The sequence below is a fragment of the Arachis hypogaea genome, chromosome 13 (genome assembly GCF_003086295.3).
Source record: "Arachis hypogaea cultivar Tifrunner chromosome 13, arahy.Tifrunner.gnm2.J5K5, whole genome shotgun sequence".
Classification (NCBI taxonomy): domain Eukaryota; kingdom Viridiplantae; phylum Streptophyta; class Magnoliopsida; order Fabales; family Fabaceae; genus Arachis; species Arachis hypogaea.
Window position 1 is genome coordinate 90,719,233 of NC_092048.1, and position 23,268 is coordinate 90,742,500.

General features: G+C 41.0%; 1 non-coding gene across 1 annotated transcript; it reads left to right on the forward strand.

Moving 5' to 3' along the window:
- The first annotated feature begins 14,452 nt into the window (after positions 1-14,452).
- On the forward strand, positions 14,453-14,560 carry LOC112738632 (small nucleolar RNA R71). The gene has a single exon (XR_003169581.1). It is a non-coding gene; the product is annotated as a small nucleolar RNA R71 (small nucleolar RNA).
- Positions 14,561-23,268: the final 8,708 nt, after the last annotated feature.

Sequence of the window (23,268 nt, forward strand, 5' to 3'; positions counted from 1 at the left end):
TCAAGTCGGCTACTAGTCTCCTGAAGCCTGCATCTGTGAATTGAGTGCCATTGTCTGTGGTGATAGAGTATGGAACCCCAAACCTCTTGACAATGTTCCTGTATAGGAATTTTTGGCTTCTTTGAGCGGTGGCATTGGCTAGGGGCTCTGCCTCAATCCATTTTGTAAAATAGTCTACTCCGACTATGAGGAATTTTACTTGTCCTGATCCTTGGGGAAAGGGTCCGAGAAGATCAAGTCCCCATTTTGCAAATGGCCAAGGCGAGGTTACACTGATGAGCTCCTCTGGCGGGGCGATGTGGAAGTTGGCATGTTTCTGACATGGTGGACATGTCTTTACAAATTCTATAGCCTCTTTCTGTAGGGTTGGCCAGTAGAATCCCGCCCGCAGTACCTTTTTGGTGAGAGCTTGTGCCCCGAGATGATTGCCACAAATACCACTGTGTACTTCTTCTAAAACTTCCCTTGTGTTCGAGGTCGGCACACATTTTAGTAGTGGTATTGAGATCCCTCTTTTATACAGGGTGTTGTTTATGATGGTGTAGTACTGAGCCTCCCGTTTTAACCTCTTCGCCTCTTTTTCGTCCGTGGGGAGTGTTTCTGCTTTGAGGTAGTTAATTATGGGAGTCATCCATCCTTGATCCTGCTCTGTTATGGCTAGGATCTTTTCTTCTTCCGAGATTGATGGGTTCTGTAGCATTTTCTGGATGAGGCTTCTATTGTTGCCCTTTGGTTTGGTGTTGACTAGTTTCGAGAGTGCGTCAGCTCGGGCATTTTGTCCGCGGGGTATGTGGCAGATCTTATATTCCCCGAGGAGTCTGAGCTGTTCTTTGGTTTTATCCAAATACTTTTTCATGGTGGGATCTTTGGCTTGGTAGTTCCCCGTTATCTGTGAGGTGACTACTTGTGAATCACTGTAGATGTTGAGTTTTTGAGCTCCAACCTCTTTAGCCAGCTTCAAACCAGCTAATAACACTTCATATTCCGCCTGGTTATTTGAAGCCGGGAACCCAAACTTGAGGGAGAGCTCAACTTGGGTTCCTTGGTTACTTTCTATTATCACACCTGCGCCGCTTCCAGTCTTATTTGAAGAACCGTCAACATAGAGATTCCATTCTGTGGGAATTTCCAGGGCATCTGTGAATTCTGCGATGAAGTCGGCCAGATATTGTGATTTGATGGCCGTCCGAGCTTCATATTGGAGGTCGAACTCGGATAGCTCGACCGCCCATTGTAAAATTCTGCCTGCCAGATCTATTTTCTGCAATATTCCTTTTATGGGCTGGTTGGTTCGAACCCTAATGGTGTGAGCCTGGAAGTACGGGCGAAGTCGTCGAGACGTTAGAATGAGGGTGTAGGCAAATTTTTCTATTTTCTGGTAGTTCAACTCGGATCCCTGTAGACGGGTTGTTGCCCACTTTTGTCTTCTCTGACTAGTGCTGAGGCTATTGCTTGGCTTCCTACTGCGAGATATAATATGAGCGGTTCTCCTTCTTGTGGTCGAGATAAGATAGGCGGCCGTCCTAAGAACTCCTTGACGTTTTGGAAGGCTTGTTCACATTCTGTCGTCCATTCGAACTGCTTTCCCTTCCTTAAAGTAGCATAGAAGGGGAGAGATCTTATCGCTGCCCCTGCTAAAAATCTGGATAGGGCGGCCAATCTCCCGTTGAGTTGCTACACTTCTTTGACACAGGTGGGGCTCTTCATGTTGAGTATGGCTTGGCATTTATCCAGGTTTACTTCAATTCCTCTTTGTGTGAGCATGAAACCTAGGAATCTGCCTGCTTCCACCGCAAAGGTGCATTTTGCAGGATTGAGTCGCATGTCGTGCTTCCTTATAGTGTCGAACACTTGAGCCAGGTCGGACAATAATGTATCTTCGCTTTGTGTCTTTATCAACATGTCGTCCACATAAACTTCCATGATTTTTCCAATGTGGTCTGAGAAGACTTTATTCATCAGCCTTTGATAAGTAGCTCCTGCGTTCTTGAGACTGAAGGGCATCACGATGTAGCAGTAATTTACTTTCGGCGTTAAAAACGAGGTCTTTTCTTGATCTGGTGGATACATGGGGATTTGGTTGTATCCCGAGTATGCGTCCATAAACGAGAGGTATCTATACCCAGAGGAAGCATCTACCAAAGTGTCGATACTTGGGAGTGGGTAAGGATCTTTTGGGCAGGCTTTGTTGAGATCGGTGTAATCGGTATACATTCGCCACTTCCCATTTGATTTTTTCACCAAGACGACGTTGGCTAGCCATAGTGGGTACTTGACTTCTCTTATGAATCCTGCCTCCAGTAGTGCCTGTACCTGCTCTTCCACAGCTTGGGATCGCTCTGGCCCAAGTTTTCTTCGTCTCTGCTGCACCGGCCGAGATCCTGGATAGACCGCCAACTTGTGGCATATTAGCTTAGGGTTTATGCCTGGCATGTCTGCGGCTTTCCATGCGAAGAGATCGACATTATCACATAAGAATTGTATCAGTAATTCTTTTGAGTCTCCTCTTAGGATCGTCCCGATATTAGTTGTTTTGTCCGTGGTGTCTCCTCGTCTTTTGGCTGTAGACGGAGTTCTTCTCGTCGCTGAACTCTGCCAAGTTCAATTGTATGAAACTCTTCTCCTCTGCCTCTGAGGATTAGACTTTCGTTAAAACAGCGGCGTGCCATCTTTTGATCCGCTTTTATTGTAGCTATCCCTTCTGCAGTTGAGAATTTCATGCATAGATGTGGGGTCGAGACTATTGCGCCAAGTTGATTTAATGTGGTCCGACCTATTAGGGCATTGTAGGCTGAACTCACGTTGACCACAATGTAGTCTATCTTGAGCGTCTTGTATTGGTTCCCTTTTCCGAAGGTTGTGTGTAGTGATACGTATCCTAGTGGTTGTACTGGGGTATCTCCCAGTCCGAACAAGCTGTTCGGGTATGCCTTAAGCTCCCTTTCTTCCAAGCCGAGCTTGTCGAAGGCAGTTTTGAATAAGATGTCGGTGGAGCTCCCTTGGTCTATTAATGTGCGATGTAGATTAGCTTTCGCCAGTATAATAGTGATGACCATGGGATCGTCGTGTCCCGGGATGATGCCAGATGCGTCCTCTTTAGTGAATGTTATCACAGGGATGTCGGGTGCTTCCTCCTTTCCCTCGACATGATATACTTCTTTGAGATATCTTTTGCGAGATGATTTGGAGATCTCACCTCCTGCGAATCCGCCGTGTATCATGTGGACGTGTCTCTCTGGTGTCTGAGGTGATCGTTCAGTTCGTCTGGCATCTTCGTCCCTTCGTCTCTTTCTTTGGTCATCATCTCGGGTAGCCAGAAATCGATCTAATTTTCCTTCTCTCACCAATTTTTCTATGATATTTTTTAAGTCGAAGCACTCATTGGTGGAGTGCCCTCGGACTCGATGGTATTCATAGTATTCCTTCTGGTTTCCTCCTCCCCTTTTTCCTTTGAGTGGCCGCGCTAGGGGGATTTTCTCTGTATGGCAGACTTCTTTATATACGTCGACCAGGGATGCCCTGAGAGGAGTGTAATTATGGTATTTTTTTATTTTCTCCCCTTGTCGATCTTCTTTCCTTTTGGATTCCTTGTCTTTATCTCGATAGGGGGTCCCAGATTTTGAGGTTTCTCCCAACCGAGCATTTTCTTCCATGTTGATATATTTTTCTGCTCGCTCTTGGACTTCGTCTAAGGAGGTAGGGTACTTCTTTGATATAGATTGGCTAAAAGGTCCCTCTCGTAGGCCGTTGATGAGTCCCATGATGGCGGCCTCTGTTGGTAAGCTTTGTATGTCCATGCATGTTTTGTTGAATCTTTCCATGTAGTTGCGGAGGCTCTCCCGATCTCCTTGCTTGATCCCTAGTAAACTGGGAGCGTGCTTGGCCTTATCTTTCTGGATGAAAAATCTGGCCAGGAACTTTTTGGCCAAGTCGTCAAAGTTTGAGATGGACTTGGGAGGTAGGTTGTCGAACCATCTGATTGCTGTCTTCGTGAGAGTTGTTGGAAAGGCTTTACAGCAAACGGCATCTGAGGCGTCGGTGAGGTACATTCTGCTTCTGAAATTGCTAAGATGATGGTTGGGATCTGTGGTGCCATCATACAAAATCATATCCGAGAGTTTAAAGTCTTTTGGAATTTTTGTTTTCATGATTTCCCTGGTGAATGGATCTTGTTCTTTGCATGAATTTTCCTCAGGAGCGGTCCGAGGAGCTTTTGATTTGAGATCGGCTTCTAGTTGCAGTAGTTTATCTTCCAATTCTCGATGCCGCCATACCTCTCTTTGTAGATCCTTCTCGACCTCTCGTTATTGTTGGGTTTCTTTTTCAAGTTGTTTTAAGCGGCCTTGAAGTGCTTCTATTACCCCGGGATTTGATGTGTTTTTATCCCCGTTGGATTCCGGAGTATCCTTCAATGTAGTGTCTGCGTTCTTGTGCGGCGTTCTATTTTCTAGATCTGAATCGTGGTCGTTGTCATGGCCGTCCGCCATGGTGTTGGGATGACTTCCAGGTTCCCCGGCAACGGCACCAATGTTCCGAGGGTTACCTGAAACTGGAGGTCGATCTCGGACGAGATCTTCTGTACTGGTCGGAGATAGCGTGTCCGGCTGACTGATGGCGGCCGGAGCTGTTGTATCTGACTTGTTGGACTTACAGCATTGCTGATCCTTGGCCACCGGAAGGTGGGGGGTAGCTGCAAGAGACTCCAATGCTTAAGTTAGCATGGGTATTAAACAGGTTTTATGTAGAATCAAAGTATGAGTTATACGTGGGTGCTCCAGTGTATTTATAGTAGATGGTGCTGACCTTTCTGATAAGATAAGTTAGTTATCTTATCTTATCTTATCTTTATTTTGGGTGAAGTCAGCTTATCTTCAAGGGAACCGCCTTTATCTCTATAGGCTTGGATTGCCTTTGGATTTGGGTCGCGTTCCTCTATTTGGACCTTTTACTGGGCTCTTTTTTGATTTGGCCAACCTCTTTGAGAAGAGGTCGGGTAGCCTGACCTGAAGAGGTCGGTCGCTTTGTCGCCAATCATTCCAGGTTGGGTAGCTCGACTCAGGGTATGAGCACCTATGAATCTTATCATCAACATGAACCCCAACCACACTCACAAGCCTTTCTTTACCAAACACCTTCCTATGATCCATATCCACCATATGACCAATCACCCATACCATATCCTTGCGACCATTATGAGCAAGAACCTTTAGAACCACCACAACCCTATCATGATTACTACCAAGAACCACCTCAACACATACAATCTCTATACCATTCTCAAGTAGAACCACCTTCCTACTATGAACATTTTCTCCAAAATGATGAACCTTCTTATCCACCCCAGGCCCCAATAGATGACCCTCTCACATTGCTACTTCAAGGACAAGCGGATATGCAAAGGAACACCCTAGAGTTTGTGATCAACTTGACCAAGGTAGTGCACACTTTGGCCTACCAATGTTTGAACACTCAAGGTACTTCTGTAGCTGCATGTGATAGACCAAAACATGAGCAAAGCATGAAGAAGAGATTAGAAAATCCGGTGGAGAAGGAGGAGTTGTATTTTGTGTTAGAACAATTGGAAGAGCCTACGATTATTGACAAAAAGGAAAGAGTGGTTAAAACTTTAGGAGATGTGAAACAACCATGGGGTCTCAACCTCCTCTGGAACATATCAAAATTGAAGAATATGAAGAGGTTGATCAAAAGATGGAGTCAATCATCAATGAATTCCTATCAAAACTTGATCCCTTTCCCATTAGTTGTGGAATTGACGTTATTGAAGACAACTCCAAGCCAAGTGATATTGGTACCCTTGTTGAAGAAGTTGACAAGCAAGAAGAATTGAAAGAAGTTGTCAAGAGGTGGAAATAACTAAGGAAGAGCCTAAGGAAATAGACCTCACATTGTCCAAGTGTGGGGAAGTCTCCCTTCTCAAGTCACCATCCAACACAACATTAAAGTGGGCAAAATTCTTATCATTAAGCTTCACTTTCTCACTTGACTATGCGTTGATTGAAACGGATGGGCAACTTAGAGCTCTTTGCGGAATTAATGGTAAGAGGTAGTTGTGTAGTGGTTGGAAGTTTGGAATTACGCTCATTAGGGTTGAAGCTTTAAAGCATAGGGACCATGATTGGCGAAATGCAAACTTGTTTGGGTTTAGAAGGAAGAGAACTTGGCGTGCTAAAGAGATTATATGTGTCAACCACCCGGATGGAAGAACCATAACAATCAACTTGAAGACGGGTGTGAAGATAAAATATGGGATCCCGGATCGTACTTTGAAGACCAACTTTGGGACCTCATATCTTGGGTAGAACTTCACCCAAGTTTGGGAAAGATGGTTGGAATTTTTGTCAACCATTTGAGGAGCAAAGATCTTTGGAGATTCAAGGATGAGTACAAACACAAGCCACCATGACAAAGAGCTCCTCAAAAGTCCAACTTAAGGACTTAAACTAAAAGTGCTAGGTGGGAGACACCCCACCATGGTAAACTTTTTCCACTCGCTTGTAGATCTGATTTGATTAATAAGTGATTTGAGTTGCCATTACAGGTAGTTTCCTCTTCATATAGTTGTTTTAATAATTTGGTTGCTAGTTGCTTGTGATGTAAGGTTTCCTTGCTTGTACTTGAAAACACTTCGAAAACCAAAATATTTTTTTGTAAATTTGCATTTTTGGTTGGTTTTGAGTTGTAGGTAGTGTTAGGGAGAGTTTAAGTTGTTTTAGTACTTCTGAAAAAAAAAAAGAAAGGGGGCAGGGATGCGTGCGCACGCTGTACATGCACGTGTCGATCGTTGAACGCAACTCCCTACATTTTCCAGAGAGTTGCGCGGCTTTGGCGCAAACATTGGGCTTCTCGCACAAGCTGCAACCCACACGGATGCGTACGCGTCGATGCGTTGGTGCAGCCCCCATACTGATAACCCGAGAGTCATGCGAACATAGGGCCAACACTATGCCTCTGGCCCAACTCCCAACCCCCGCAGACGCGTACGGTACGCATACGCGTCAACGCGCAATCCCTCCATCCATGCCTAAGGGTACATGATGCTTGCACATCTATTCCTTTTTCGCCCACCCACGCGGACACGTACAAGACGCGTACGCGTGGATTCAAAAATTTTAACCCCATCCACGTGAGAACCCTAACATCGCATCCCTCATTTCTTTCGCCCCCTCCAACGTTCCATTTCCTCTCCATCTCTTTTCCGTCCGTAATCATCACCGCAGCCACCGTTCGGCGCCGAACCCGCCACCGTCGCCTACCCCTTTTCTTCTCTCCTCTCTTTCTTTCTTCTCCTCTCCTCACCTCTACCCCTCTCCTTTCCTCTATCTCACCTTTTCATCTTCTGCCTACCCCCATCTCTCACCACCCCTCCTTCTCTGCTTAACGTTCGGTGACCCACCGCCGGTGAGCCACTCGTCAATCATCAACCCCTGCCATCATTACCATAACCCTTTTTTCTTTTCTTTGCCCATTCCACCCCTCTCCCTTACTGAACCTCTGACCTGTATTTACAGGTCTACTCTGCTCCTCTACCCGCGCTGCTCCCGACGCCACCGCAGAATCCACCGCCACCACCATTTCTAGCGGCGTTTTTATCGTCTGCCTTCCATTTTTCAATTCTATCTGCTCTCCATTCCAGGTTCACCATGCTCCTACTTTCTGCCCTGTTTCTCTATTTTCTTTTATTCATTTCATTGTTGTTATTTTAGTTAGCATAGTGATTGATCCTGCTTGTTAGGTTAGATAGATAGGTATGCTGTTAGGTAGATAGGATGTGGTTAGAAGATTTTAGGCCTGATAAGTGCTCCGTTCCTGTTATCTGATTGGCTTAATATTGTCACTTTGCTGAATGATGTGGTATGATGCTCTATGCACTCTTGTAACTGTTATGCTGCTTCTGTTTCATAAGATTTGTTTCACTACTGCCCTACTTATGTCATTTGTGTCGTTTACTTGTATATGCAATCCGTGTTTACATCTTGTTTACTACCTATTTGATGTACTTACATACCCTATTTTTTACTGCTTCTTGCTATCCCGAAACACCCAATTTACTGCCAGAATGCTGTCCAAATTGCAAGAAATTATTTTACTTTTAACCTAGAACTGAACTTGACACCTTTGAAATTGGAGTTGCTTGACTCATATCAAGTTCACTTCACAGGTTATTTTGGCTGGCATTTCTGTGTTTATTTTTTTTCCCGTCATATGCATTGGATTAGTTAGTTCAAGGATTTGTTTGTCAGATTTCTGTGACAAATAATATCTTGCTTAACTCATCTATGTGAACCTTCATGTGCTTTCACTGCCAAGTTAAATCAAATGCCTGTTTGACTCATACTAAGTTTACTGGTGGGCGAAATTATGATTCACACTTTTCACAACTCCGCACAACTAACTAGCAAGTGCACTGGGTTGTCCAAGTAATACCTTATGTGAGTAAGGGTCGATCCCACAGAGATTGTCGGCTTGAAGCAAGCTATGGTCATCTTGTAAATCTCAGTCAGGCAGATTCAATTGGTTATGAGGTTTAGATAATTAAAAGATAAATAAAACATAAAATAAAATAAAGATACTTATGTAATTCATTGGTGGGAATTTCAGATAAGCGTTTGGAGATGCTTTGTTACTTCTAAACCTCTGCTTTTCTATTGTCTTCTTTCAATCATGCGTGCTCCCTTCCATGGCAAACTGTCTGATCCTCTCGGATGAAAAATACCAGGTACAATCTCTGCACGGCTAATCAACTGTCGGATTTCTCGTCTCGAATGAAAAATACCAAGTACAGCTACCGCACGGCTAATCATCTGTCGGTTCCCGCTATTATCAGAATAGGACTGGTGCACAGAAATTGTGATTACACTTTGATTATTTAAAATTCATTGCTCTTTCTTTCCCTGGTAATGGCGCCAAAAATATGATGCCAATACCATGGTTCACAACTTCGCACAACTAACCAGCAAGTGCACTGGGTCGTCCAAGTAATACCTTACGTGAGTAAGGGTCGAATCCCATGGAGATTGTTGGTATGAAGCAAGCTATGGTCACCTTGTAAATCTCAGTCAGGCGGATATCAAATGGTTATGGAGTTTTCGAAAATAATATAATAAAATAAGGATAGAAATACTTATGTAATTCATTAGTGAGAATTTCAGATAAGCGTATGGAGATGCTTTCGTTCCTCTGAACCTCTGCTTTCCTGCTGTCTTCATCCAATCAGTCTTACTCCTTTCCATGGCTGGCTTTATGTAATGCATCACCATTGTCAATGGCTACTTTCGATCTTCTCTCGGGAAAATGATCCAAATGCCCTGTCACGGCACGGCTAATCGTCTGGAGGCATCACCCTTGTCAATGGTTTACATCCTATCCTCTCAGTGAAAATGGTCAACGCACCCTGTCACGGCACGGCTATTCATCTGTCGGTTCTCGATCATGCTGGAATAGGATTTACTATCCTTTTGCGTTCTGTCACTACGCCCAGCAATCGCGAGTTTGAAGCTCGTCACAGTCATTCAATCATTGAATCCTACTCGGAATACCACAGACAAGGTTTAGACTTTCCGGATTCTCTTGAATGCCGCCATCATTCTAGCTTACACCACAAAGATTTTGATTAAGAGATCTAAGAGATACTCATTCAGTCGAAGGTAGAACGGAAGTGGTTGTTAGGCATGCGTTCATAGGGAATGATGATGATTGTCACGTTCATCACATTCAGGTTGAAGAGCAAATGAATATCTTAGAAGCGAAATAAAATAAATTGGATAGAAAACAGTAGTACTTTGCATTAATCTTTGAGGAACAGCAGAGCTCCACACCTTAATCTATGGAGTGTAGAAACTCTACCGTTGAAAATACATAAGTGAAAGGTCCAGGCATGGCTAAGAGGCCAGCCCCCAAAACGTGATCACAGGATCAAAATACAATCCAGGATGTCTAATACAATAGTAAAAGTTCCTATTTATAATAAACTAGCTACTAGGGTTTACAGAAGTAAGTAATTGATGCATAAATCTACTTCCGGGGCCCACTTGGTGTGTGCTTGGGCTGAGCTTGAGTGTTGCACGTGTAGAAGTCTTTCTTGGAGTTGAACGCCAGTATTTGTGCCAGTTTGGGCGTTCAACTCTGGTTTTGGATCCTTTTCTGGCGCTGGACGCCAGAATTGGGCAGAGAGCTGGCGTTGAACGCCAATTTGCATCGTCTATTCTTGGCCAAAGTATGGACTATTATTTTTTGCTGGAAAGTCTGGATGTCTACTTTGCAACACAATTGGAAGCGCGCCATTTCGAGTTCTGTAGCTCTAGAAAATCCACTTTGAGTGCAGGGAGGTCAGAATCCAACAGCATCAGTAGTCCTTCTTCAACCTCTGAATCTGATTTTTGCTCAAGTCCCTCAATTTCAGCCAGAAAATACCTGAAATCACAGAAAAACACACAAACTCATAGTAAAGTCCAGAAATGTGAATTTAACATAAAAACTAATGAAAACATCCCTAAAAGTAACTAGATTCTACTAAAAACATACTAAAAACAATGTCAAAAAGCGTATAAATTATCCGCTCATCACAATACCAAACTTAAATTGTTGCTTGTCCCCAAGCAACTGAAAATCAAATAGGATAAAAAGAAGAGAATATACTATAAATTCCAAACTATCAATGAAACATAGCTCCAATCAGATGAGCGGGACTTATAGCTTTTTGCCTCTTGAATAGTTTTGGCATCTCACTCTATCCATTGAGGTTTAGAATGATTGGCTTCTATAGGAACTCAGAGTTCAGATAGTGTTATTGATTCTCGTAGTTCAGTATGAGGATTCTTGAACACAGCTTCTTTATGAGTCTTGGCCGTGGCCCTAAGCACTTTGTTTTCCAGTATTACCACCGGATAGATAAATGCCACAGACACATAATTGGGTGAACCTTTTCAGATTGTGACTCAGCTTTGCTAAAGTCCCCAATTAGAGGTGTCCAGGGTTCTTAAGCACACTCTTCTTTTGCTTTGGACCTTGACTTTAACCGCTCAGTCTCAAGTTTTCACTTGACACCTACACGCCACAAGCACATGGTTACGGACAGCTTGGTTTAGCCGCTTAGACCAGGATTTTATTCCTTTAGGCCCTTCTATCCACTGATGCTCAAAGCCTTGGGATCCTTTTTATTTCCCTTGCCTTTTGGTTTTAAGGGTTATTGGCTTTTTCTGCTTGCTTTTTCTCTTTTTTTTTTCTATTTTTTTTCGCCTATTTTTTTTTTCTGCAAGCTTTGTTCTTTGCTGCTTTTTCTTGCTTCAAGAATCATTTTTATGATTTTTCAGATTATCAAATAACATGTCTCCTAGTCATTATTCTTTCAAGAGCCAACATATTTAACATTCTTAAACAACAACTTCAAAAGACATATGCACTGTTCAAGCATTCATTCAGAAAACAAGAAGCATTGTCACCACATTAATATAATTAAGCTAAGTTCAAGGATAAATTCAAAACTCATGTACTTCTTGTTCTTTTGAATTAAAACATTTTTCATTTAAGAAAGGTGATGGATTCATAGGACATTCATAACTTTAAGACATAGTCACTAACTACTAATGATCATGTAATGAAGACACAAACATAGATAAGCACATAACATAGAAAACGAAAAACAGAAGAAATAAGAACAAGGAATGAATCCACCTTAGTGATGGTGGCGTTTCCTTCTTGAGGAACCAATGATGTCCTTGAGCTCTTCTATGTCTCTTCCTTGTCTTTGTTGCTCCTCCCTCATTGATTTTTGATCTTCTTTAATTTCATGAAGGATGATGGAGTGCTCTTGATGTTCCACCCTTAGTTGCCTCCAATAATTGTGTGGAAGAAAATGTATCCCCTGAGGTATCTCAGGAATCTCTTGATTTGCAGTCAAATGTTCTACCACTGAGCTATAGACCCTTGATGGAAGCTTTTGTCTTCTCTTTCCTCTTTCTAGAGGTTTCTCTAGCCTTAGGTGCCATCAATGGTTATGGAAAAAACAAAAAAGCTATGCTTTTACCACAACAAACTTAGAATGTTGCTCGCCCTCGAGCAAAAGAAGAAAGAATAGAAGAAGAAGAAGAAGATCTGGAGGAGATGGATGGATGTGTGTATTCGGCCATATGGGTGGGATTGGGTGGGAGAGAGATGTTAAATTTTGAAGGTAGTGGGTGTATGGATGTGAGTGGTAAATGGAAAACAGAAGGGATGATCATGAATGGAAAGAGAGATGATGAGGTAGGTGGGGATCCTGTGGGGTCCACAGATCCTGAGATGATCCTGTGGGGTCCACAGATCCTGAGGTGTCAAGGCATTTACATCCCTGCACCAATTTAGGCATGTAAAATGCCCTTGCACACAACTCTGGGCGTTCAACGCCAGGTTGTTGCCCATTTTGGGTGTTCAACGCCCATTTGTTGCCATTTCTGGCGTTGAACGCCAGAACCATGCTTGTTCTGGGCGTTCAGTGCCAGGATGCTGCCCATTTTGGGCGTTCAGCGCCAGAACCATGCTTTGTTCTGGCGTTGAACGCCAGGCAGATGCTTCCTCCAGGGTGTGATTTTTCTTCTGCTGTTTTTGATTCCCGTTTCAATTTTTATATTTATTTTGTGACTCCACATGATCATGAACCTACAAAGACATATAACTAAGAAAAATATAGTTAGATAAATAAAAATTGGGTTGCCTCCCAACAAGCGCTTCCTTAATGTCAATAGCTTGACAGTGGGCTCTCATGGAGCCTCACAGATGTTCAGAGCATTGTTGAGACTCTCCAATCACCAAACTTAGAGTTTGGATATGGGAGTTCAACACCAAACTTAGAATTTGGTTGTGGCCTCCCAACACCAAACTTAGAGTTTGACTGTGGGGGCTTTGTTTGACTCTGCTTTGAGAGAAGCTTTTTATGCTTCCTCTCCATGGATGCAGAGAGAGATCCTTGAGTTGTAAACACAAGGTTATCCTCATTCAATTGAAGGATTAATTCTCCTCTGTCCACATCAATCACAGCTCTTGCTGTGGCTAGGAAAGGTCTTCCTAGGATGATGGATTCATCCTCTTCCTTTCCTGTATCCAGGACTATGAAATCAGCAGGGATGTAAAGGCCTTCAACCTTTACTAACACGTCCTCTACTTGTCCATAAGCCTGTTTTTTTGAATTATCTGCCATCTCTAATGAGATTTTAGCAGCTTGCACCCCATAGATTCCCAGTTTCTCTATTACAGAGAGGGGCATGAGGTTTATTCCTGAACCAAGGTCACACAGAGCCTTAAAGATCATGGTGCCTATGGTACAAGGTATTATGAACTTTCCAGGATCCTGTCTCTTCTGAGGCAATGTCAGTTGATCCAGATCACTTAGTTCATTGATGAACAAGGGAGGTTCATCTTCCCAAGTTTCAATGCCAAATAATTTGGCATTCAGCTTCATGATTGCACCAAGGAACTTGGCAGCTTGCTCTTCAGTGACATCCTCATTCTCTTCAGAAGAGGAATACTCATCAGAGCTCATGAAGGGCATAAGGAGGTTCAATGGAATCTCTATGGTCTCTAGATGAGCCTCAGATTCCTTTGGTTCCTCAGAGGGAAACTCCTTATTGATCACTGGACGTCCCAGGAGGTCTTCCTCACTGGGATTCACGTCCTCCTCTCCCTCTTTGGGTTCGGCCATTTTGGTGATATCAATGGCCTTGCACTCTCCTTTTGGATTCTCTTCTGTATTGCTTGGGAGAGTACTAGGAGGGATTTCAGTGATCCTTTTACTCAGCTGGCCCACTTGTGCTTCCAAATTTCTAATGGAAGACCTTGTTTCATTCATGAAACTTACAGTGGCCTTAGATAGATCAGAGACTAAGTTTGCTAAGCTAGATGGATTCTGCTCAGAATTCTCTGTCTGTTGCTGAGTGGATGATGGGAAAGGCTTGCTATTGCTAAACCTGTTTCTTCCACCATTATTAAAGGCTTGTTGAGGCCTTTGATCCTTCCATGAGAGATTTGGATGATTTCTTCATGATGGATTATAGGTGTTTCCATAAGGTTCACCTAAGTAATTCACCTCTGCTATTGCAGGGTTCTCAGGATCATAAGCTTCTTCTTCAGAAGATGTCTCTTGAGTACTGTTGGATGCAGCTTGCATCCCATTCAGACTCTGAGAAATCATATTGACTTGCTGAGTCAATATTTTATTCTGAGCCAATATGGCATTCAAAGTATCAACTTCAAGAACTCCCTTCTTCATAGGCGTCCCATTACTCACAGGATTCCTCTCAGAAGTGTACATGAACTGGTTATTAGCAACCATCTCAATGAGTTCTTGAGCTTCTGCAGGCATTTTCTTTAGGTGAATGGATCCACCTGCAGAAGTATCCAATGACATCTTAGCTAATTCAAATAAACCATCATAGAATATATCCAGGATGGTCCATTCTGAAAGCATGTCAGAAGGACACTTTTTGGTCAACTGTTTGTATCTTTCCCAAGCTTCATAGAGGGATTCACCATCTTTTTGTTTGAAGGTTTGAACATCCACTCTAAGCTTGCTCAGCTTTTGAGGAGGAAAGAACTTGGCTAAGAAAGCCATGACCAGCTTATCCCAAGAGTTCAGGCTGTCTTTGGGTTGAGAGTCCAACCATATTCTAGCTCTGTCTCTTACAGCAAAAGGGAAAAGCATGAGCCTGTAGACTTCAGGATCTACTCCATTAGTCTTAACAGTATCACATATCTGCAAGAATTCAGTTAAGAACTGAAAAGGATCTTCAGATGGAAGTCCATGAAACTTGCAGTTCTGCTGCATCAGAGAAACTAATTGAGGTTTCAGCTCAAAGTTGTTTGCTCCAATGGCAGGAATGGAGATGCTTCTTCCATGTAAATTGGAATTAGGTGCAGTAAATTCACCAAGCATCCTCCTTGCATTATTATTATTTTCGGCTGCCATCTCCCCTTCCTGTTCGAAAATTTCTGAGAGGTTATCTCTGGATTGTTGTAATTTAGCTTCTCTTAATTTTCTCTTCAGAGTCCTTTCAGGTTCTGGATCTGCTTCAACAAGAATGTTCTTGTCCTTGCTCCTGCTCATATGACAAAGAAGAGGGCACAGAGAAAATAATAATAATAATATGGATCCTTTATATCACAGTATAGAGGTCCTTGTGTTAGTAGAAGAAAAGAAGAAGAAAATTTGAACTCAGAGAGAGAGAGAGAGGGTTCGGATTTTTGGTGGGTGAGGGAGAGATGTTAGTAGAAGAATAAATAAATAGAAGGAGATGAGAGAGAAGAAATTTTCGAAAATAATTTTTTTTTTTTAAAAAAGAGTTAGTGATTTTCGAAAATTAAGATTAAAAAATTAAAATAAAAAGAATTTTTGAAAAAGAGGGAAGATATTTTCAAAAATTAGAGAGAGAGAGTTAGTTAGGTAGTTTTGAAAAAGGTAAGAAACAAACAAAAAGTTAGTTAGTTAGTTGAAACAAATTTGAAAATCAATTTTTGAAAAGATAAGAAGATAGGAAGTTAGAAAAGATATTTTGAAATCAAATTTTTGAAAAAGATAAGATAAGAAGATATTTTTGAAAAGATGTGATAGAAATTAGTTTTTGAAAAAGATTTGATTTTTAAAATCACAATTAATGACTTGATTCACAAGAAATCAGAAGATATGATTCTAGAACTTAAAGTTTGAATCTTTCTTAACAAGTAAGTAACAAACTTGAAATTTTTGAATCAAAACATTAATTGTCTTTGTTATTTTCGAAAATTTGATATGAAAATGAGAAAAAGATTTTTTTGAAAAATATTTTTGGAATTTTCGAAAATAACTAAGAAATTTGAAAAAGATTTGATTTTTGAAAAAGATTTTGAAAAAGATAAGATTTTCAAATTGAAGATTTGATTTGACTCATAAGAAACAACTTCATTTTAAAAATATTTAGAAAGGTCAATCCAAATTTTCGAATTTGATGAGAGAAAAAGGGAAAGATATTTTTTTGATTTTTGAATTTTTAATGATGAAAGAGAAAAACATGAAAAAGATGCAATGCATGAAAATTTTTAAATCAAAACATGTGATGAATGCAAGAACACTATGAATGTCAAGATGAACACTAAGAACACTATGAAGATCATGATGAACACCAAGAACATATTTTTGAAAAAATTTTTAATGCAAAGAAAACATGCAAGACACCAAACTTAGAATTCTTTAATGCTTAGGCACTAAGAATTCAAGAATGCATATGAAATACAAGAAAAGACACAAAGCATGCAAATACAAAGATCAAACAAGAAGACTTACCAAGAACAACTTGAAGATCATGAAGAACACTATGAATGCATGAAATTTTCAAAAAATTCAAGATGAGTATGCAATTGACACCAAACTTATAACATGACTCAAGACTCAAACAAGAACACAAAAAATATTTTTGATTTTTATGATTTTCTAATTTTTTGTATTTTTTTCGAAAATTATTTGAAAAACAAAAATAAGGATTTCAAAATCTTTAATATGAATTCCAGGAATCTTGCCATGTTAGTCTAAAGCTTCAGTCCAGGAATTAGACATGGCTCACTAGCCAGCCAAGCTTTCAATGAAAGCTCCAGTCCAAACCACTAGACGTGGCCAATGGCCAGCCAAGCTTCAGCAAGATATCAGAATATACTGCTCATTACTTATCAAATATGTAACTTGCCTCTATGCTGATGGTTTGGAAGCCTCAGTCCAAAAGAATTTAGACATGGCTTTGCAGCCAGCCAGGCTTCACATGCTTCATGAAACACTAGAATACATTCTTAAAAATTTTGAATAAAATTATAAAATTTTTGAAAACATTTTTATTTTAAGATTTTTTTTTTCGAAAACAAAGGAGAAAATTTTTGAAAAATTTTTGAAAAAATTTTTGAAAAGAAAACAAAAAGAAAATTTACCTAATCTGAGCAACAAGATGAACCGTTAGTTGTCCAAACTCGAACAATCCCCGGCAATGGCGCCAAAAACTTGGTGCGCAGAAATTATGATTACACTTTGATTATGTAAAATTCATTGCTCTTTCTTTCCCTGGTAATGGCGCCAAAAACATGATGCCAATACCATGTTTCACAACTTCGCACAACTAACCAGCAAGTGCACTGGGTCGTCCAAGTAATACCTTACGTGAGTAAGGGTCGAATCCCACGGAGATTGTTGGTATGAAGCAAGCTATGGTCACCTTGTAAATCTCAGTCAGGCGGATATCAAATGGTTATGGAGTTTTCGAAAATAATATAATAAAATAAGGATAGAAATACTTATGTAATTCATTAGTGAGAATTTCAGATAAGCGTATGGAGATGCTTTCGTTCCTCTGAACCTCTGCTTTCCTACTGTCTTCATCCAATCAGTCTTACTCCTTTTCATGGCTGGCTTTATGTAATGCATCACCATTGTCAATGGCTACTTTCGGTCTTCTCTCGGGAAAATGATCCAAATGCCCTGTCACGGCACGGCTAATCATCTGGAGGCATCACCATTGTCAATGGTTTACATCCTATCCTCTCAGTGAAAATGGTCAACGCACCCTGTCACGGCACGACTATTCATCTGTCGGTTCTCGATCATGCTGGAATAGGATTTACTATCCTTTTGCGTTCTGTCACTACGCCCAGCAATCGCGAGTTTGAAGCTCATCACAGTCATTCAATCATTGAATCCTACTCGGAATACCACAGACAAGGTTTAGACTTTCCGGATTCTCTTGAATGCCGCCATCATTCTAGCTTACACCACGAAGATTTTGATTAAGAGATCTAAGAGATACTCATTCAGTCGAAGGTAGAATGGAAGTGGTTGTTAGGCACGCATTCATAGGGAATGATGATGATTGTCACGTTCATCACATTCAGGTTGAAGAGCGAATGAATATCTTAGAAGCGAAATAAAATGAATTGGATAGAAAACAGTAGTACTTTGCATTAATCTTTGAGGAACAGCAGAGCTCCACACCTTAATCTATAGAGTGTAGAAACTCTACCGTTGAAAATATATAAGTGAAAGGTCCAGGCATGGCCAAGAGGCCAGCCCCCAAAACGTGGTCACAGGATCAAAATACAATCCAGGATGTCTAATACAATAGTAAAACGTCCTATTTATAATAAACTAGCTACTAGGGTTTACAGAAGTAAGTAATTGATGCATAAATCCACTTTCGGGGCCCACTTGGTGTGTGGTTGGGCTAAGCTTGAGTGTTGCACGTGTAGAAGTCCTTCTTGGAGTTGAACGCCAGTATTTGTGCCAGTTTGGGCGTTCAACTCTGGTTTTGGATACTTTCTGGCGCTGGACGTCAGAATTGGGCAGAGAGCTGGCGTTGAACACCAGTTTGCGTCATCTATTCTTGGCCAAAGTATGGACTATTATATATTGCTGGAAAGCCCTGGATGGCTACTTTCCAACGCAATTGGAAGCGCGCCATTTCGAGTTCTGTAGCTCCAGAAAATCCACTTTGAGTGCAGGGAGGTCAGAATCCAACAGCATCAGCAGTCCTTCTTCAACCTCTGAATCTTATTTTTGCTCAAGTCCCTCAATTTCAACCAGAAAATACCTGAAATCACAGAAAAACACACAAACTCATAGTAAAGTCCAGAAATGTGAATTTAACATAAAAACTAATGAAAACATCCCTAAAAGTAACTAGATTCTACTAAAAACATACTAAAAACAATGTCAAAAAGCGTATAAATTATCTGCTCATCAAGGACCCTTGTTCTTTTACACACTGTCACTGCGCCCAACATTCAAAAGTTTGAAGCTCGTCACAGTCATCCCTTGTCAGATCCTACTCGGAATACCACAGACAAGGTTTAGACTTTCTGGATCTCAGGAATGGCTGCCAATGGTTCTAGCCTATACCACGAAGATCCTAATATCACAGACTCGGTCCGTGTATTAGAGACCCAAGAGAATATACTCCGGCTATCATCCAATGACTACGTTGAACATCATGTAGACCGCTTTGTGGTTGTCAGGCACGTGGATCTTGGCTAAGCGAGTAACGAAGATTTGGTGATTGTCACGGGTCACCGCTTCATTCTGACTTAACTGAATTAAGTACAAGAGTATAACTTGGAGAAGAAGTAGGCATGAATTGAAAGAAAAACAATAGTACTTGCATTAATTCATGAAGAACAGCAGAGCTCCACACCTTAATCTATGGGGTGTAGAAACTCCACCGTAGAAAATACATAAGAGAAAATAGTCTAGGCATGGCCGAATGGCCAGCCTCTCCAAATCTCTAAGATGATAAAAGTCTCCGAATACAATAGTAAAAAGTGCTATTTATACTAAACTAGTACTTAGGTTTACAGAAAATGAGTAACTAAGTGCAGATAGTGCAGAAATCCACTTCCGGGGCCCACTTGGTGTGTGCTTGGGCTGAGCAATGAAGCTTTCACGTGTATAGGCCATCCTTGGAGTTAAATGCCAGCTTGGGTGCCAGTTTGGGCGTTTAACTCCAGTTTTGATGCCAGTTCTGGTGTTTTACTCCAGAAAAGGGTCTTTAGTGGGCGTTTAGACGCCAGTTTGGGCCGTCAAATCTCAGGCAAAGTACGGAGTATTATATATTGATGGAAAGCCCAAGATGTCTATTTTCCAACGCAATTAAGAGCGCCCCAATTAGGCTTCTGCAGCTCTAGAAAATCCACTTCGAGTGCAGGAGGGTCAGAATCCAACAGCATCTGCAATTCTTTCTCAACCTCTGAATCAGATTTTTGCTCAAGGCCCTCAATTTAAGCCAGAAAATACCTAAAATCACAGAAAAACACACAAACTCATAGTAAAGTCCAGAAATGTGATTTTTACATAAAAACTAATAAAAATATAATAAAAAGTAATTAAAACATACTAAAAACTATGTAAAAATAATGCCAAAAAGGGTATAAATTATCCGCTCATCACAACACCAAACTTAAATTGTTGCTTGTCCCCAAGCAACTAAAAACAAAATAGGTTAAAAAGAAGAGAATATATAATAAATCTCAAAAATATCAATGAAGATTAGCTTCAATTAGATGAGCAGGACTTGTAGCCTTTTTGCTTCTGAACAGTTTTGGCATCTCATTTTATCCTTTGAAGTTCAGAATGATTGGCATCCATAGGAACTCAGAATTCAGATAGTGTTATTGATTCTCCTAGTTCAGTATGTTGATTCTTGAACACAGCTACTTTATGAGTCTTGGCCGTGACCCTAAGCATTTTGTTTTCCAGTGTTACCACCGGATACATAAATGCCACAGACACATAACTGGGTGAACCTTTTCAGATTGTGACTTAGCTTTGCTAGAGGCCCCAATTAGAGATGTCCAGATCTCTTAAGCACACTCTTTTTGCTTTGGACCACAACTTTAACCACTCAGTCTCAAGTTTTCACTTGACACCTTCACGCCACAAGCACATGGTTATGGACAGCTTGGTTTAGCCGCTTAGGCCAGGATTTTATTCCTGTGGGCCTTCCTATCCACTAACGCACAAAGCCTTGGATCCTTTTTATTTTACCCTTGCCTTTTGGTTTAAAGGGCTATTGGCTTTTTCTGCTTGCTTTTTCTTTTCTTTTCTTTTCTTTTTTCTTTATTTTCGCCTCTGTTTTTTTTTTCTTTTTTTTTGCAAGCTTTTCACTGCTTTTTCTTGCTTCAAGAATCATTTTTATAATTTTTTAGATTATCAATAACATTTCTCCTTTTCCATCATTCTTTCAAGAGCCAACAATTTTAACATTCATAAACAACAAATTCAAAAATATTCACTGTTCAAGCATTCATTCAGAAAAACAAAAGTATTGCCACCACATCAAAATAATTAAGCTGTTTTAAAATTCGAAATTCATGCACTTCTTTTTCTTTTTCAATTAAAAACACTTTTTATTTAAGAAAGGTGATAGATTCATAGCTTTAAGGCATAGACACTAAGATACTACTGATCATGTGATAAAAACACAAACATAGATAAACATAAAGCATAACAATTTGAAAAACAGAAAATAAAGAACAAGGAAATTAAAGAACGGGTCCACCTTAGTGATGGTGACTTGTTCTTCGTCCTGAAGATCTTATGGAATGCTTGAGCTCCTCAATGTCTCTTCCTTGCCTTTGTTTCTCCTCTTTCATGATTCTTTGATCTTCTCTAATTTCATGAAGGAGGATGGAATGTTCTTGGTGTTCCACCCTTAGTTGTCCCATATTGGAACTTAATTCTCCTAGGGAGGTGAAAGCTTTTGCCTTCCCTTTCCTCTTTCTAGACGTTTCTCCGGCCTTTGGTGCCATAAATGGTTATGGAAAAACAAAAAGCTTTAGCTTTTACCACACCAAACTTAGAAGGTTTGCTCGTCCCCAAGCAAAAAGAAGAAAGAAGAGAGTAAAGGAAGAAGAAATAGAGGAGATGGAGGGGGTTAGTGTTTCGGCCAATGGGGTGAAGTAGTGTTTAAGATATGTGAAGATGAAGGGTATTTGGGGAAGAGTATTATGAAACGGTGTGAAGAAGAGAGAGAGTGAATTGAGGTTGGTGGGGATCCTGTGGGGTCTACAGATCCTGAGGTGTCAAGGATTTCTCATTCCTGCACCAATTAGGCTTGCAAAACGCCCTTTGCTGCCAATCCTGGCATTAAATGCCAGGTTGCTGCCCATTTCTGGTGTTTAACGCCATCTTCTTGCCCTTTTTTGGCGTTAAACGCCAGCTCTGTGCTCCTTTCTGGTGTTAAATGCCCAGAATGGTGCCAGACTGGGCGTTTAACGCCCATTCTGCTACCCTTACTGGCGTCTAAACGCCAGTAAGCTTTTCCTCCTGGGTGTGCTATTTTTAATACTGTTTTTCATTCTTTTTTTTTTGCTTTTTCAGTTATTTTTGTGACTTCACATGATCATCAACCTACAGGAAACATAAAATAACAATAAAAAATAAATAGATATAATAAAATTGGGTTGCCTCCCAACAAGCGCTTCTTTATTGTCTTTAGCTGGACCTTGACTGAGCTTTATCCAAGCTTCAGTTTTGAGCATTCTTGCTCAAAATTGTTTTCAAGATAATGTTTGATTCTCTATCCATTTACAATGAACTTTTTATCAGAGTCAAAATCCTGAAGCTCAACATATCCATATGGTGACACACCTGTAATCACATATGGTCCCCTCCACCGGGATTTTAATTTCCCGGGAAATAATTTGAGCCTAGAGTTAAACAACAAAACCTTCTGTCCTGGTTCAAAGACTCTAGATGACAGTTTCTTGTCATGCCACCTTTTTGCTTTCTCCTTATAAAATTTTGCATTTTCAAAAGCATTGAGTCTGAATTCCTCTCTAGCTCATTCAGCTAGAGCAATCTTTTCTCTCCAGCTAACTTAGCAATCAGGTTTAGGAATCTGGTTGCCCAGTAGGCCTTATGTTCCAGTTCCACGGGTAGATGACAAGCCTTGCCATACACAAGTTGGTATGGAGAAGTTCCTATAGGAGTCTTGAATGCTGTTCTGTATGCCCACAGAGCATCATCCAAGCTCATTACCCAATCCTTTCTACAGGCAATTACAGTCCATTCCAGGATTCTCTCTAGTTCTCTGTTAGAGACTTCAGCCTGCCCATTTGTCTGTGGATGATACGAAGTTGCCACTTTGTGGCTAATTCCATATCTGACCATAGCAAAGTAAAGCTGTTTATTGCAGAAATGAGTGCCCCCATCACTGATTAGTACTCTGGGAACACCAAATCTGCTGAAAATATGTTTCTGGAGGAACTTCATCACAGTCTTAGTATCATTAGTGGGTGTGGCAATTGCTTCTACCCATTTAGATACGTAGTCTACAGCCACCAGAATGTAAGTGTTTGAGTATGATGGTGGGAAAGGACCCATGAAGTCAATGCCCCACACATCAAACAACTCAATCTCTAAGATCCCTTGTTGAGGCATGGCGTAACCATGAGGCAGGTTACCAGCTCTTTTGCAACTGTCACAGTTACGCACAAACTCTCGGGCATCTTTATAGATAGTAGGCCAGTAGAAGCCATATTGGAGGACCTTAGTGGCTGTTCGCTCACCTCCAAAATATCCTCCATACTATGATCCATGGCAATGCCACAGGATCTTCTGTGCCTCCTCTCTAGGTACACATCTGCGGATCATTCCGTCTGCACATCTTTTAAAGAGGTATGGCTCATCCCATAGGTAGTATTTTGCATCAAAAATTTGTTTTTTCCTTTGTACCCTGCTGTACTCATTGGGTATGAACCTTACAGCTTTATAGT